We start from the raw sequence: 18876 nt of genomic DNA on the forward strand, positions 1-18876 counted from the left end.
CTCTCCCCGTTGTAAAACCACTGTGCAATATTCATGGACGTTTGCTGTACATTAATACCAGTATTTCCAGACTGAAGGAATTAGTGAATCTTAAAATAATGCACAAAGAATGTATCTCTTCAGTTGTACCATTCTAAAAATAGGAAGAGTCTGGATTTAATAAAGCTTGTCAATGAAGGCTTGCCTCCTTAGGGCTGTGAGGATCAGGAAAAGAGCATTTTTTAAATATCAAACCCAATATTTTTAATGAAGGGGACTATATGCAGGTCTAAATACACATCTGTACAGAGGATTTGCAGTGAGGACATGTCTCACTGAGTCTGCAGTGCATAACAAAGCATGGGGAGAACGAGACACATTGTAATGCTGTGCAAACCCAAGGCACCCAAAAATCACTCCCTTATTGAATCATGTATCAACTGATACATTTAAAACAACTGACACTTTATAAACTAACCTAATTCTACACTAACCCACACTTTTTAAAAAGGACTTTTTTTTCAGTTAACCTCTTTCTTTAGGTTTCCTCTTTAGACATTAAGAACCTGTATTTACAGTCAAATAATACATATGTGACATTTTAAAAGAAACAGATAAGGTCTGTGGAATAGTGCTTATGCTTTTTACTTAGGAAATTGAAGATACAGGCTGAAGACACAAACTTATTGTGAATTTTCTCTTTTATATATAAATCACAGGAAAGTAAAAGGAAGACATTCATTCAGCTGTATTATTAATACTTACCTCTAAGCCTAAAAGAACTCACATTATGTCTGTCAAAATCCTGAAAATTATTCTTTTTCAACTCTTCAAATATCATGAGATGGATTTAAATCCATAAAAGGAAGATTCCACTTCAGATCTGTAGCATTATATTCAAGTCACCCAGGGATATTTGAAAATTTAAGTCTGTAGTACCTTCACAACTGATTACTTTAATGGCATTTAAGATAATACACACCAACTGTTTGGAATTACCTGTCTACATCAGTGTCACATCAAACTAGTCTTTCTGCCTACACTGAGATTTTGTGGCTCTATCTGGGAATCACTGCGTTATTCTTGTCATTCACACTTTTAGTGCTGTGCTGTTACTCACCGCTTAAGCTAATGAATAAATAATAGCTATTTCCCCTATTTTTGTCAAATTAAACTTTACTTCAGTTGGTCTTTTGCTGTTTTTTCAGCTCCACTGGGAGGAGAAGGGATTTAAAGGTAGGTATGTTTTCTGAATTTAAACTTAGCAGTAAGTCTCTTCCTAAGCAAAGGAGTGTATTAAGCCAACCCCAGCACCGCATGCCAGCAAAAGCAGAGGCTGCTTGATTTCTCTCTTCATCTCAGCCCAAGCCTTTTTGATGGCTACAAAGGAAATATCCCAGTCCAAAGGATCAGAGAGACACTCAGCAGCCAGAATCCCACAAATGCTGACTGTGTGGCAAATCTTCCCATTTTATTTATTCACCCAGCTGTAAATTCCCTTTCCTGAGTACAGATGCCAGATTCTTAGCCCGGAGAGGCTGGGAAGGAACACAGCCTGTGTCTCCCTCCCAGCTTTCCAAATCCCAACACACATGCAGCCCCTGACCCTCTCCACTCCAGCAAGAGGGAGGGTGATGGGGATCCCTGTGGATTTGCTTCTGTGGCCCTCTGGATTCAGCAGCAGCAACAGAATGGAAATATGGGAGACAGGAGGGAGAAGTGTCACACAGGGGCAGGACTTAAGGGTGAGACACCCCAGCAGCTCCAGGCTTTGTGGTGCCATATTCCCATATTGTACATGAAGGAACTCCCTGTCCAGAGTATGGCTTTCACCAAAGCTTTCTCAGGAAGACGCCTAAGCTAGAGCTGTCTGTATCTTCCAGCTAAATTCAGCAATCTGGTAAATCTCTACCCCTCCTACAGAAAATAAGAACTGGAAAAATGTTTAAAGTGGATAAACCAAATGAGAATTAGCCAAAACCACCATCAGAGAGGGAACAGATGACTATGAGAAATCCTTGCCCTGCAGTCTGTCAAAGAGAGCCTCTTGTTCTGTTAATCAAAAGCCCTGCTAGTGCTGCAATTTATATAGTTTTGCCTTTATCCAAGATTAATTATGTAATTTGGTGTTACATCCAGTTTCTATGATTAGAGTGAATATTTTCAGCCCCTACTTAGACTTTGCTTCCACGAGTTCAGCTCCAAGCATCACCTTGACTTCTGTGGCTGCAGCTAGGAACTTCTGTGGCTACAAGGGATCACTTAGGAGAATCTCAGCTTGGGACTGTAGCTTTTGATGCTGCTTAGCCATGTCCAGCCTTTCAGGTTTAAAATGCATTGCAAGGGTGCTTGTGACACGACAGTTTGTCACCCAGGAGTTTCCAGACCTACTCCTGCCTTTCCATCTGGCTTTTGGGTTGGCTTGTAGAAGACCAGAAGTGTAGTTCCTTTGCCAAGTCCCTGCAGCTGTGAGCATGGGAAGTTACTGCTCATCTAGTGGTGACACTGAAGTACTTTGATACTGAATTTTTTTTAATTCATCTTGTTCACTGAACATTTTATGACTAAGTCTTATTGTTTAAACTCCACAGAGCACATGCAACCCCAAAAAGACTTTCAGCACAAGAAGCAAACTTCACTTCAATACTCCATCTAGTTAACAAGCTTTGTGTGGAATCTAATGAGAGACAACAGGGAAAAAATCTTTTACCTGTGCCGGGAACAGAAAATAATTTAAACTACAGGGAAATTTAGCTTTTTAGATGTCATGGAAAATGTATGGTGTGTTATAGTCTAGATGGTTAGTGATGAATTAGAATAACTTAGGAAATCCTAACAATGAAAGGTAAGGGATTTTGCATGCAAATTGATAGTTGGGATATAATTTCTATGTTGGCTCCAAATAGGAAAGGATATTTTCCACTATAAATGAACTACATCCTTCTTCTGCACACCCTGGGCCCCACAAGGCTTGTAACATCTATGACCAAAGTCTTGTGAGCTGACCATGTTAGAAATAAACTTCATCCATGTTAACCCACAGCCTTTATGCTCATCCTCAAATCTTACTGCTCTGCTCCTAAGCCTAATCCAGATCTAAAATTGCACAAAAGATATTAAGGCATAGGCTGTTCTATCTCTGCTGAATATTTTATCCTTGAATACATTATAGGTTTTTATTTCAGTCTTCCAATTACAGACACCATGAAAGAATACACATTTGGTAGCTACTTTTTAAAGCTGAATTCTCTACAAAGTCTTACTCGATACACTAAGGATCAGACAAAAACACACATAAGGGGTGTCATAAAGCATTTTCATAGGAGGTCATCCTTTGACACCTTCCTGAACAGTAATGAACCAACTTCCTTTGCTGTTTTCAATGGAGCCATCACGTGGGTTCATTTTCTCCTGAAGTAATTCACAGGTGGATGATTTGATCAGCTGCTGTTTTCATGCAGTACAAAAAGATTTTCTCTCAGATCTGTGGTACAGCATGAGCTGCAGAAGTGGCACCTGTGCCATCTCTGACCTGCACCAGCATCCTCCAGACCAGAGGAATTCTGAAATTCACATACAGAGGTGGCACCACTGGCTGTTTGCAAAGCCTGAGAATCAAAAAACTGCTTTTTTTTTTTTTTTTTTTCTCTCTCTCTGGTGGTGGTCAGACCAAGAAATGCTTCAAACACCAAAATCTAAATAAGAGCTTTCCCTACTACAAGGTAGCAATTTTTTCTTAAAATAGATGTTTGCTCTGAAGTGGTTTTTTACCTTCCTCTGCCTGTTTTGTGAAATTGTCTCTTACATCTATAAATTATAGCTACACAGGCGTAGGATAACAGTTCAAAGGCAATAGAGTGTCAGGGAATAAACATGCTTTTAGATGCTTTCATGGGGTATTTGCTTTGACATTTCCATGTAATTTAGGGTTAATGTATCTGCCATTATAGCCAAACGTGTAATGCCAAACACTGGGGAGCGGTGAGTTTTCCTTTCACTCTTTTCCTTTCGGCTTTAGCATTACACATGATTTTCTGTCACAGCCTTTGAATGGCAGCGCTCCTGTCCTCACCTGTGTGCGCCTGTGGGTGCAGATCCTGTTACTGCAGACAGCACAGTAACAGAGCCCTGCCCGTGTCAGGAACATCCACAAACGCCAGAGCTTTATGTCCAAAAAAGAGACAGAGGAGTCCTGCAACTTTATTCAAATGAAGGCAGAGAGTCCACGGGCTTTTCTCTCTCGGGCTTTTGGAGGGCACAGCCTCCCTTTTACCCCAGACTCCTGGCCACAGGTTGCCCCTTTCCTTTCCCACTTGGCTGAGGTACAAGGAGGGTACAGCCTTCCTGAACAGCTTTCCACATATTCCCACCTTGAACAGACTGTTTTACCCCAAATTCAGAAGTTCAGGCTTCTGCAGACCCATATCTGTTTCAGGAGCCAGGCTGGCTGGGCTCTGTGACCAACCTGCTGCCCAAAGTCAGCAGAGACACTAAGACCCATTTCAAAGATGTTAATCCACACCTTCACCCATCAAATTGTTTGTAAGGACATTAGCTTTCCTCTCACCCGCAATTCCCTGCTCCTCTGAGGATAATGGAAGGAGTAAAGATTTGCATTTTCCCCGGACTGACACCTGCGAGCTTCTGCTGGCTCTGTGGGCATCCGTTAATGTCCCCGTGCTGGCCGGGGACACTAATGGTTTGGAATAAGTATTTTCATGGTAGCATTTTCCGTGGAGTCCTTTGTCTCTGGAGACTGGGATGGTTTCTAAACCCAGGAGTTTTTGGGGTTTGGATACACCAGGCTGCCCTCCGGCGGCGGCCGACGCGCCTCGCCCGCTCCCTGCTCTACCAGAGCCGCTCCCGGGCCTGGCTTCCCCCGCGTCTGGCACCCCCGGGCCTGGCATCCCCGGGCCTGGCACCCCCGGGCCTGGCATCCCCGGGCCTGGCTTCCCCCGCGTCTGGCACCCCCGGGCCTGGCATCCCCGGGCCTGGCAACCCCGGGCCTGGCATCCCCGGGCCTGGCATCCCCGGGCCTAGCACCCCCGGGCCTGGCAACCCCGGGCCAGCCTTCCCCCGGGCCTGGCATCCCCCGGGCCTGGCATCCCCGGGCCTGGCATCTCCCGGGCCAGCCTTCCCCGGGTCTGGCACCCCCGGGCCTGGCATCCCCCGGCTCCTTCACAGCCCAATGCAGCCAGGAGGGGCTGCTGGGAGCACAGGCAGCTCAGGGGGCCCGAAGTCCTCAGGAGAGCCGCCTGTGAGCTGGACAGGCTCTCCGCGCTCGGGCTGTAACCTCTGCTCTGGAGGGGGGAACAGAGACAGGAGAACACGTTCTTTGTCATCTCCTCAAAATAAAAATCTAAACGGCAGCGAGCTGCCCAGACATGTGTCGTTCCTGCCAGTGGCTGGTGCTCTGTGTCCCTGTGAGCCGTGTCCATGGGGACAGCATCTTCCTGGTGCTCCACGTCCCTGTGAGCTGTGTCCATGGGGATGTGATCCTCCTGGTGCCCCGTGTCCCCATGACCGGTGTCCATGGGGACAGCATCTTCCTGGTGCTCCATGTCCCTGTGAGCTGTGTCCATGGGGACAGCATCTTCCTGGTGCTCCATGTCCCTGTGAGCTGTTTCCATGGGGACAGCATCTTCCTGGTGCCCCATGTCCCCATGACCTGTGTCCATGGGGACAGCATCTTCCTGGTGCCCCGTGTCCCTGTGAGATGCCTGTGGGGATGGTGTGTTCAGCTGGTGTGTTCAGCTGATGCTTTCAACCTGCCTGTGAGTCTTCAGGGACCAATTGTAGGCTGCTGGGTCAGTATTAGGAAGGAAGCAATAATTGCGTTTGGTTTCTAGACACTCTGAAAAAAAATGCTTCCTTTAGTTATTACAGCAAGATAAATGGGAAATGCTTCACGTTTATTTTTAGAGGAGATGAGGGTTACTATAACCCTCGAGTCAATTGCTATTATCAGTGTTCAGAGAAGAAAAGAAAGCGCTGCTTTCAGAGTGCAGTGGTCTCACCTGCTCCCATTTGATTTTAAATGCCTCTCAAAACCAGGGGACATTTAGTAACTTGTCACTGTGTACTCCACGAGCTGAATCAGCTCCAGCACGGAAAGGCTGAACCTGAGGCCAGTGGGATGCAGCGCGTTTGTTCCTATTCATGCTCAACCTGCTCGGATCACAGGCATGGGAATTGAGTCAGTGGGACCAAGGATGGCTCCCTTGCAGCAATGATCTCAATTTGTGTGTGAATTCAGACACTGGCAGTAGTGGGGAAAGCAGCAGTGTCACAGCTCTGGCTGCTGACAGGATACAGAGGTAGCCAAAGCCAGCACTGAAAGTCAGTGATCTGTCAATAGGCATGAGGCCAATGTCTCTTGCTTTCTGTGTTTGGTAAAGCTCTTATTTTCCTTCAAGCTCAGAATTTTAGGGTTATTTTCCCACACAATTACAGGGAAGAGCACCTCTCTCTCTAAGAGGACAGCAGCCAGAGGAGATGCAAAGTGTTACATGACAATTTAGCAAACTCTGCAAAAGGCTGGTGCTCTACAGGAGAGGACCTAATGCCACACATACTCTACAGATCTTGCTGCAGAGATGTTTTATAAGAATGCACTGGAGGTTGTTTTAGCTCCTATGATCCCAAAACATCACTGACAGCTCCACCTTGGCTGTCTTATATTTTGTCATAGAAAACTATCGAATGCCAGGCCAGGTCTTCCTAACATCAGTGTTAAAGAGGGAAAATCCCCTCGATATCCAAAGTGGGAAGGATCAGTCAGTTTGTAATGGACACTAATGATATGAGGAAGCACTTTATTCAATTATACCATGTCCATGCTAAGTATGAGAGAAAGGGTGCCCTGCACAGTTATGTTAAAGGGTGCCCTGCTGCAGGGGTTAAAAAGCAAATCACAAGAACAATGTGAATGGGAATATGGCACCCACACAAAGGAGATTCACGTACAGGTCACCCTTACACAGCACCACAAACCTGGGTGCAAATGGTACAAGCACTGCCATAAGACCACAGAGATCTGACACACATCGTCAGCTCTTTAACAATTAGCTTATTAGATCAGATTTAATCTAGCCAGGAATCTGGTTAAGGGTTAAATCTCTACAATTAAAACCTTCTCTTGCTGAAGATTTTTTTTTAATAAAGATCTTGTAGCTGAATGGTAAATAAGATTTAGACCTGTTAGAAGATTAAGTGTTCTGCTCTGTTCCTAAGCTTAATCTTAAGGCAATTAATAGTTCCCAAGGTCTGAACAGTAGGGATATGCATGAATTTTCTTAATTCCACCAGCTGAAAGTGAGTTGAATGACTTCTGCCTTATATTGTCACACAAACGCCGGCATGGCTTGCAGTGATGTAAATCAGCAGTGGTACAAGATTATCCACCAGTGATCCATAGAAAGAGTAATACATCATAACATATTACAGCAGATTAAAAATGTGTAAAAGAAAATCCTTTTAAAAATCACAGTAAGGATAGGGACTGTTTGGATGTTTTCTCCCTTTAACTTACCCTCTTATTCAACTTTCTTGCTAGAATGGATTAAGTTAATGAAGCAGTTTATAAAAAATTAAATGGTTGTCAAACAGCATATTTAATCCACATCTGCATTATATTGTGCTTATTGTGAGTGGGGGGTGTGGTGTGACATGTACAGGGACATATTTCCATCCTGGAACATGGAAGAGCATGGGCACAACCTCAGTTTTCCCAGGTCAGGATCCTGAGATTATTTTTCCTGACTTCCCATTCCCACTGTTTTCAAATGAGCACTGCAAGCCCATATTTTCCTTTTTAAACTGTACATACTCATTTTGTCAGCCTCTGCTGTCACATGCTGAACAAGGAGTACAAGCGAGCAGCGTTTCTGGGTGATCAGTGGGATCACACCTGGACCAAGACAGAAGTTGTGGATTGATGCTGCGGCACACAGTCATCTGCTGGACGACCCTATGCACTGCTTTTTGGGGGGGAGTCAGCTTTAACAGTGTCAAGTGTTAATTTGGTGCTCCTGGTGCCTGACAATGACACACTTCATGGACCAGCAGTGGGTCACAGAGCAGAGCTGAGCATGGTTTAGGAAGTTCTGGGTCACAGGGTGGTCACAGCTGCTTTTGTCTCCCAAACTGTGACCCATAAAGCAACAGCAAATACAGGAAGTGATCATTATGAAACAGCCTAATTAGGTTTGCCATCTACTCACAGTGTTATGAATTGCTTTATCAACAGGGATTATATCTTTATTTGAAGTTCCCACTTTGTGCAGTAATTATATCTAAAAGCCCTGTGCAGTCTGTTCACCTCAGGAAAGGTGAGTTACATTGTTAGCGTTGCAGAAATGAAATCCTCGAGTTCTGCCACACAGAGAACACAGCCTGTGCTGAGGCAGTGTCCTCAATCTACACCCTTCAGGACCCACAGGCAGCAAACCACCTGCAGCCAAATTAATGATTTTTCTTAAAAATGTTTCAGCTTTTAAATTTTTTTTATAATAAACCATGATTTAACTTCCTAATAATTTGAAATAGTCAAAGTAATATCATTAGTGCTGGCAAAGAGAGAATTTCCTCCTGACTGGGTTCTAGTCACTCTTCACTGAAAGGTCTATGAGTTGTTCTGCTATTGTCTCTGTTTGACTAGACAAGGGGATTTGGTTTTTAGTTAAATTATATTTAAATGTAAAACACAATTTCTTGTTAACTGCATGCTCATGTGATGACATTTTCATTGCTCTTCAGAACACTTCTGCCTTCAGGTGCACAGATTTATCTGATTAATTTTCCACAAATAAAGAAAAAAAAAAAAAAAAAAAAAAAAAAAAAAAACAAAAAAAACCCACCACCTGATAGTTACAAAGTATTCAGCAGATTTTCTTCTCAGTAACATGTTAGTGAATATGTCTCATTTATAGCTTTACAGTTGTGCCCCATTTTCTCTGAGGTTTCTGATTAAATCCTCATTAATTTTTGCATCATAGAGATGGAGCTTTAAAATTTCAAGTGGGTGTCAAGTTGCATTAGGACTTGTGTACTCACTCTGCCCGAACTGCTCATGCAGAGTAAGAAGTGTAAGAGTGTCCTTGCACCCCTCATGTAGAACTTCATGGTGTATTTTCATGCATATTTTATTAAAAATAGAATTGTTATAATGGTGTGTGTTAGGTGTGTATTTTGGTGGCATTCTACACCCCATGGTGCAAGTTATGGAAGAAAAACACATCAGTATCGTGCCAAGGCAGGTTTCTCTGTTCAGCAAACAATTGCTCTGCTTATCGGTCAGTCTGACAGAAATTGTTTGTCTGCTTTAGGAACTCTAAATGCATTTTTTCCTGTTTTCTCCTGGGCAAAGTTTTGTGATAAAAGATGCTTTCACTAGTCCAGGAACACAGACAACATGCATGCACTTAGATTTCTATGGGTTGGGGTTTTTTTTAATAGTGCTATTTAAAAATTAATAATATTAATAAACTTCATTGACTTTGTGTTGTATTTTGCTATTTATCTCAGGTTTTTGTTTTCTTCTGTCTTGTGCAAATTGTACTGATATGCCACTGGAATTTAGAAAGACAACTTTCTACAGCTCACCAAAAAGGGTAGGAGGTAGCAGCATTCCTCCCCAAATGCCCACCAGCCAAGCTGTCATCTCAAGTTTTAGGCCATGTGAGCCATAACCAAAGAATCAAGAGGACAGATGTGCAATGATACAAAATCTTTACTCACCTGCATAAAAATGGAACCATTTAAACTATTTCACTGCCACAGAATAATGTAGCTGAAAGCACTTCTTTGCCTCAATTTCCTGATGAAGCACAAGAGCAACCTTTCAAAGAACACTGACAGAAAAAAAATACAGCACAAACACACCCTGGCAAATAAAACTATTCTTTTCTTAAATGCAGGGTAAAACCAGAGTGACTGCCAAGCCACTTTCAAACCTGACAGTGTTGCTCACCTATGGCAGAAATGTCACTGTCTCCACAGTACTTGAATTTTATGCCAGAGTTTGTTTCTCTAGGACAGCTTGGTAAGATGATTGTGTCATGAAATTCTTAAAACTTGTAACGTAACAATCTCTCTGCAAGACAAAAACACATAACCAAACAATGCTGAGGTTTAGATATTTCTACCTGCCAGAATAATGTGACTGGTCAGTATTATTCCCATTATTTGCACATTTTCTTAAAACCGATCCATACGCATGCTTCCTTTCTTTTATTGAGTATGCTAAAACCAAAGAAAAGCTGTCTATGAATTTTTCAAATCAATATTAACCTTTTTGTTTCTTAAGCTATAAAAAATGTAACCTATTTCTGTTTCAAAGTTATTACCAGGCAAGCTGATGTTCTCTTGGATGCTTTCAAAGCTTCTCAGTGCAGTAAATATTGTTGATATCATTTCACCGACATATGGATCAGAATAATACAGATAGCTCATGGCCAATTGTTTGAGATACATTTGTGTAGGAGCATCTAAGAGGAGTGGGAAATAAAACAAAAGCTTGTAAAACTTGCTGCCAGCATCTGGATCAGTGAAGAAAGGGGTGATTGAAAACATCCTAGTTTTATAGCAGAGAAAGGATAGTTTTCTTATACAAGGTCAAATACGTAGAAGAGAAAATCATCCCTTATTTGAATAAAGTGTAAATATTAATTAGCTTTAACACAGGAAACTGGAAATGAAATCCTTTCTAAAAATATGTGATTATGTATTAAATATTCACCCAAGGATCAGAATAATAAAGTGACCAAGAGACAGCCTAGTATATAAACTGGAACAAACAAAGAATTACAAGCAGCCTCCTTGCAGTGTAATCGATCAAAGACAGTTGCACTTAGAGTTGTGTGTGTGAATGTGTGCTGACAGGGCCCTTTACTAGCACAAACACAGAAAATGAAATGGCCATTTCCCAGCGAACTGCCAGCTCTGCCACTGATGGGCTGCTTTCTGCAGGGTGAGTTGTCTCATTCACTCTCTCACCCTCAGCCTCCGAGCTTCAGGTCCTGGAGAAGGAAGCATTTCCTTCCTCACCACCAACACTCCGAACGTGCACGTTGCTGCTGCCACGTCCAGGGAGGAACTTCTGTCCCCCAAACCTTAGAGCAGTTATCTGCTCACATGGGGCACCCTCTGATCGCCTGTGACTGGCAAAGACAAGAGGAAGAATCAAAGCAAAGCTTTTCTTTCTTTTTTGAAGAAGTGAAGACAATGATAATTTATTACCAGCCCCGATTAAACTAGTCAATATATTTTTAAAGGAAGGCATCTCCCAAAGCGCATGGGGTGCCCCTGCGTGGGTCCAGGAAGCACAAAAACACTCCTCATACAAAAGTGGAACGCATGAGAAGAAATAACTGTGTTATTCACTAATGCATTAATTGCAACGAAGAGAGCAGAGTGGGAATGAAAACTACAGCTCGCTTGGCAGAGTGTAAGCGAGCAGAAAGAGTCCCCTGAGAGGTCATGTAATCAGCATGGCAGGTGGTGCTATTGTGGGCCTACAGGCCATGGAAAATATCCCTCAGGATTCACATGCAACATATGAATATCAGTGGATATTAAATAAGGCCATGAAACATTTTTTCTTCCCCTGATTTCCAGCAGCATTTCTAGTTCAGCCACACCAGCTGATCTATTTTTACTCGCAGAAGGGAATCTCATTTCTGTCCTAGTATTGTAGGTGCCTCAGAATTCTCACATAATGCAGACAAAGCTATTCCACCTCCAAAATGCTTCTCTGACCTAAACTGTGTCATAAAAAAAAAAATCCAAGATTCTGATATATACAGTGAAGAGTGACACTGTCCATAGCTGCTGGCAACACAGCAGGAGATTTTCACTTTGGAAGGAAACCTGAAGTGTAGGAATTCCAAAGTTAAACAGCAGTTTCAGGCTGTCCTGGGAGGGATGGAGGTAACACCTTGTTTTCCTCACACCACTGCTGAAATGTGGTGTCTGTACTGGCCATGCAAATATACACAAGACCAGCAAAGGAGGAATGGTTTCCTGACCTTTCTAATAACAAGTGTGAATTTGGAAGGCCTTCACATTCTTTATTCCTTCACATTCCTTAAACTGCTGCGCTGTTGGTGAAGTGGAAAGGGAGGGAAAAGGATTTTCAATGTGGCCCCACTACACCTCTCACATACTGATTACAGCTGGTAAGAACAGACCATTTTTTCCAGGCTTTATAAAACGTGTCCTTAGGCAGTAGTTTCAAAACCACTTATTCTGAATTTTAAGTGTCGTGAAAGTGTTTCATTTTCTCCGTGAATATTTGATCCACAACCAGACAAAGAATATTGAAAGAGTTTTGCAGTCTTTATTTCTTTCCCACTCACTTAACAAGGAATTTGGTAAGGATGATGTTACTAGAAACTGAATCAACCAATTAGCAAGACTATTTATCTCGTGCTTCTGCTGAAGGAGGAACATGGGAGACTTGAGGACACTGAATGAGCAGCAGAGTATGCAAACCATCAGGGTGTTTCATAGACTGCAGCCACTTTTCACACAGAGAACGAGGATTTTAAAAAATCTCATTTAATTATTTCATCTCCCACTGTTGCTGTCACCTACGGTAAACAACTGAGCAAAGAAAGACGAAGTAGGAAAAGTAAACTAAAGCTTAATTAAGAAGGTATTTTCCTTCCTTTCCTACTCAGGCCCATGCATGGATCATGTCCCTAGGATACAGCAGATGTGTCATTTCCTCACTCTGCTAATTAGAGACACCAAATTCCCTGAGCAGAGTGTTGGAGGTATATTTTCAACCATTTATTTTAAAACAGAGTGGCAGTCACGTCCCTAACTTGTAAGTATTGGTGTAAACGCAGCCTATTTACTCAACACCACTTAAATCAAATTGACATTTCACACCTTTTCAAAACTAGAACTGTTCCAAAAGAGGTCAACACTGAAAGCCTTGGGTATGACACCAGAAAAGTTGTAGTAGGTGGAGCTGAGACGGGAACATTTTTTAGGCTATCACTGAAAGCCTGTGGAGGCCTGAAAGACATGAGCCCTAATTATTGTGTCTGAATCCAACTGAAACAGTGGAGTGACTGCTTAGCAGGCAGAAAATTGACAACCAAGCAGAGTATCTGTAAATTACCAAAGGACTAACCAAATTCTACCCACCATGCTAGGAGCCTGTACAGGAAGCACCTAACTTGAGTATTTAAAGGTGCCTATCACCAAGGGAATAAATAGTACTGCCAGTAAGTGGAATTTTCTACGTGTTTATGCATGGATAAATAACCAATTTCAAGTTGCATTATAGAAGATAATAACCAGGAGGAGAATGCATAATACAATGCAGGAGCTGGCATACAAAGGGGATGCACAGCTTCCCTCCTTCGGATTCAGGCTGCTAAAGCACAGTGTGTGCCATTTAATCAGCACAGTATCTGATTATCTCTCACCCTGCTCTCCCAAGGAAACTGCCATGGCAAATGGACTCTGAGGAAGACTGTGGGGGCTTTATGAGGACTTGGAGTAGGCAATGGGTGCCCCTGGGTGAGCAACTGCACGTGGAATCCCCATGAGTGGGTTGACTCGAGTCCCCCTAGCTCCACAGGCACAAATGTGCCTGAGGTTCTGATTAAATCCACATTATTTCAGCATTATAGAAAAGGTGCTTTAATCTTTCGGGTGGCTGTTAAGTTTCTTTCATCTGATGATCCTGTGGCCTCTGGTACCATCCTGTGCCCACACTTCCAAGGGGTCTGGTCCCATCGCCTGCCTGCTCTATTCTACTCTGTGTTTTATTAGAGGGTCGTGGATAATTGACTAAGGACAACTTGTCATTACTATTAATTACAGAAGCACAATAAGCATTAGTGCTACATGTGCATGGTCTCTCCTCGACATCACCAGCTACATAACAGGGTTCCACGTGCTTAGGTGGCTGAACAGCATCTCAATGCTTTTGCCAGCTTAAATATAAACTTTCACAACAGCAGCCAACCTCCCCATCTTTAATAGGAAGGAAAAACTCAAAGCCTCTCAAAAACCTCTAGTAACCTTGCTGAACACATTAAATGGGAAATGTCTGTAAATGTGCTGAATATTAGAGCTGAGCATCACCCTTCACATAACAAAGCTATTCAGGGAGGACATTTCCATCTCAGAAAAGGGTCCAATATCTTGCAACATATAATTTGCATAACCAAGAGATGGCAGCACTCCATCAACGGTTTGCCTGAAGCAGTTATTTGGAAATGATAATGCATCTGTAAGCACCAACGCTGTGTGTATGAACCGCACTAGGAGACTAAAAACAATGGAATAACCACGGAGCGAGACCTGTGATTATTATTCTATTGCTTTACAAAGGTCAAGCAAAGATGAAATTCATTTACCAGTAACTTGAATTATTCTTTACCCACCTTTTAGTATGAATAGGACAGAGCAAGTATTTGTTTTCATTTGGTTGTCTCATAGATGTATATCCTCAAAGCATATTTCATGAGTAAAAAAATGACCTTTCACAAAAACTTAAGAAGCACATATATATCAAATATACACTTTCATTTAAAGCACTTTCTCAGAAGCTGAAAAAGTTCCTTTAGAACTTTTAAGTTCCTTAAAGAACAAGGCATGTGTAAAAATTTACTTTTTTTTTTTTAATATATATACACACAAGTGATTTTTCTCCTGCAGACTGATGCTGGACACAAATTGGAGGAGTTTGGGATTCCCCAAAGACCTCCACTATCCCATATCATCAGGCTCAAATGCCCACAAGGGGTTTGGTAGCAGCGATAATTAATGTCTTTTACCACATTCAGTCCAATCACTTTCAGATTCCATGAGCAGGGTATGGACTCCAGCAACAGCCTTCGAACAGTGCCACAGGAAAATGAGCAGCACAATTCTTTGGACACTGTGAGGTGATGAGGAAACTGGGTAAAAGGCTGATAGCAATGAACTGGACTGAAAAGGAAATTGTTGAACTGAGCTGTTGCTGCTGGATGAGTTTTGAGAGCAGCATTATTTAAATTAATGAGAGTCACAGCTGACTAATGTTAACACTGCTCTGTTCCTTATTGCTGAAAATAATTCCCGAGAAAAAGGCCAGGTTCAAACAGCATTGATTACATTTCAGAAAAACACATCACAAATAAGTTGCATAATATCACTTAGGGTCTTATGGGTTTTTTGCATATACATGTTATTCTTGCTTTAAAATAGCTAGTTAGATTTTCTCTTTTTACAACCTTTTTTACCTTAGTCTAACTCCATTAGTGGTATATTTAATTTAATCCAATGCACAAGGACAATCTATTTCTTTTCTTAAGAAATAAATTTTTGTGGCTTTTGTTCTTTTTTTTTGTTGTTTTTTTCAGTGTGACCTTGTTCTTCCATGGTATCTCCACCTCTACAGAAAACATTCACCACTACAGGCTTCATTCCTAGATATTTCCAGTTGTACAAAACATTGTCTTCCTTAGAAGGCCAGCAAATGGGATGAGTTTTGTTTAATAGCCTAATAGGAGTGGGAGTATCATAGCAGCAAGGGTATCACTCAAAAAACAATTCAGTATTTCATCAGACATCACCAACTGTCGGCGATAACTAGGAACTGGAATATGTTTTTATTCTACGCTAGCGTGTACATCCTAAATTACAACAATCTCACTAGATGAGACTGAAGCTATCATGAGAACAAGTCTAACTGTTCACCTCTTGATTTTATCTACAGCAGAAGGCTGCAGTGTCAGCTTTCTCCTCTTTCTCACACAGATTAATCCTGCTGCCTGTAATGAGCTCCAGTGTCACTGGAAGGAGATCCAGGTCACTGGATGTAGTACCTGCATCAAATCACTCCATGAAACTGAGCAAGTTCTCCCAAAAGCAGATTGGAAGCTGTTTCTATTTATGGGCCTGGACTCCCCACTCATTATTAGTTCAATGCATTTTTAGAGGGTGGAAAAAGAAACCTTAAGACCATATATCCCAGGAATTTATAACAGCACATTTCTTGGACTATTATTAGCTCCATAGAAATCCTGTCTTACATAAATATACTTTAAAAGCCCATCCAAATTAAATATAATCCCCAGAGGTAAAAATAACTATGCTTCTGGAGCTCCTCTTCCCTCCATTCTATGATATGGTTGTGTCAGAATCAATGATCTACTTATAGATAAAAGGACAATTTTTTAAACTCAGCATTGAGTAGATTTACACTGCTTTCAGTTGTATTTAGTATTCTTTTTAAGTTGTTGGTTTGGTTTTTTTTTTTTTTATGTGGACGGAAAACTTTAGATAACTGCTTTGAAGATAATTCTCATATCAAGCGAAAAGCACAAAAGATGACTGAAGTTCAAAACTTATAAAGTTCTGACTTAGGGAAGATGGGGACCTCCAGATTGTTCAGAAACACTGATATTAACTCATTTCCTTTCTCGAGTTTCATACTTCTCAGCCTCTATCTTTGCTTGGGATTCCTTGATCTGGTTCATATCCCCAGTCTGCTGGTCAGCCAAACACAGGTTTGGGGTTTATTTCTTTTCCTCATTTCTGTGACAGAGGCTTAATTATAAGTTACCCATTCCTGATACACCCATTTGTAATATGTTCCTATGTGTTCTAAGTGCACTCTTACCTACCTTTCTAGGCACGGATCTCGAGTTTACAAAGAAAGTGAAATTTAACCCTTTTACAAATGAACGGATGGCACCTTTTAAGTTGTATCCCTACAATTTTATTCAAAAGAGCAAAATCTCTCCATTTAAAAAAATGCTTAAGGGCCATGGGCAGGACTACAGCAGAATTTAGATGCAAACTTTCCAGCACTTGATGTAAATTTGGGGTTGAACTCTCCAAGGTGCTTGTGTCACTAGATCATTATTTGTCGAGATTTGGGTTACTTAAATTAATATCACGCCTTGATATCTCCGAAGTCACTTCTGGTTTACCACAATTAAAAGACCACCATTAGTTTCAGGGCATTATCTGATGAAATTCAAGACCAGTTTGAACTCAAATCAGTAGGAATACACACGTGCTTACTACTGAGCACATTTGTCAGCTGAAGAACTCAGTTGAAAGTTCTTAGAAAGAACCTAAGAAAGGTGTTTTCATCGTGTTCTAAGGCAACAATTTGCGGAGGAATTTAAGTACAAATTCCAAAATTTGAAGCAATTCGCCATGAAGCAGAAATAAAGAATACGTCTTGAGTAAAACTATGTATCATAAATTCATGCAAGCTGCTGAATAACATAATATTGGAATTTTCAGATCAGTGGTTGGGTGACAGAATTCAGGGGCGGAACTCAGCTGTGGTAGCCTGATCCATACCAAAATTAAGCTGCTGGAAATTTAGGCAAGCCCTAAGTCACTTTTGTTAAATTATCTTGAACGAAAGCCTCGCTTTCACCCTGCTTTTACAGTGGTAGAAACTCCGGTGCTCTGCCAGGGGGGAGAGGCACGGTTCATTCAGCTCCTAAAGTGAGGCAGATTATAGAAAAATATCTGAGTGTAGAACCTTGAGAAGTTTCTCCATCACCTGCAAATCGATCCTCAGTTCCGTGAAGATAAGCACGTTTAGAATTAAATGTCTCCCCATTAACACCCCCGATCTCAGCTCCTTTCTCGTACTTCGAATACAATCGCCCATCAGTTAAACACTGCATTTGTTAAGCGCCGCTGCAGAGTTTACCCTGCCTGGCAGACGCCTCCTCGGGGCAAGTCCTGCCAGTGCAAAATGTGATTATTAAAGCGATGAACACTTCTTGCTTTCTTCTTTCTTTCTTTCTTTCTTTCTTTCTTTCTTTCTTTCTTTCTTTCTTTCTTTCTTTGTCTTTCTTTCTTTCTTTCTTTCTTTCTTTCTTTCTTTCTTTCTTTCTGTTCTTATGTCTTTCTTCTTTCTTGTGCTTTCTTTCTTTCTTTCTTTCTTTCTTTCTTTTCTTTCTTTCTCTCTCTCTCTCTCTCTTTCTCTCTTTCTTTCTCTCTCTCTCTCTTTCTTTCCCTTTTTCCCTCTTTCTCTCTTTGTTCCCCACGCCGAACTGAAGGCACAGTTTCGGTCTCTCTGCAGGAAGCCGATGCCCACGAGCCCTTCCAGCGCTCCCTGGCCGTGCCCCGGTGCGGCGCCGGCCGGGCCGGAGCCTGGGGCTCTCTCGCTGCCAGCGGGCTCCTGCAGCCCCTATTGCTGATCGATAAACCCGTGTGTGTCCTGCTCGGGCTCCTGCAGCCCCTATTGCTGATCGATAAACCCCCGTGTGTGTCCTGCTCGGGCTCCTGCAGCCCCTATTGCTGATCGATAAACCCGTGTGTGTCCTGCTCGGGCTCCTGCAGCCCCTATTGCTGATCGATAAACCCCCGTGTCCTGCTCGGGCTCCTGCAGCCCCTATTGCTGATTGATAAACCCGTGTGTGTCCTGCTCGGGCTCCTGCAGCCCCTATTGCTGATCGATAAACCCGTGTGTGTCCTGCTCGGGCTCCTGCAGCCCCTATTGCTGATTGATAAACCCGTGTGTGTCCTGCTCGGGCTCCTGCAGCCCCTATTGCTGATTGATAAACCCGTGTGTGTCCTGCTCGGGCTCCTGCAGCCCCTATTGCTGATCGATAAACCCGTGTGTGTCCTGCTCGGGCTCCTGCAGCCCCTATTGCTGATTGATAAACCCGTGTGTGTCCTGCTCGGGCTCCTGCAGCCCCTATTGCTGATTGATAAACCCGTGTCCTGCCCGACACGGAGCCCCCGGGCTCCTCCCTGCCTGATGGAACATTTCATTTCACAGACAAACCCAACAGCCCGCTCTGCCCTGACTAGTGACTCACATCTTCCTAAACGCTCCGTTGAAGTTTGTTTACAGCGCCGGCGCTTGCTACATCAGGGCAAGGAGGGCTCTGTGTTTCCTTTTTTTTTTTTTTTTTT

The sequence above is a fragment of the Hirundo rustica genome, chromosome 7 (genome assembly GCF_015227805.2).
Source record: "Hirundo rustica isolate bHirRus1 chromosome 7, bHirRus1.pri.v3, whole genome shotgun sequence".
Lineage (NCBI taxonomy): Eukaryota > Metazoa > Chordata > Aves > Passeriformes > Hirundinidae > Hirundo > Hirundo rustica.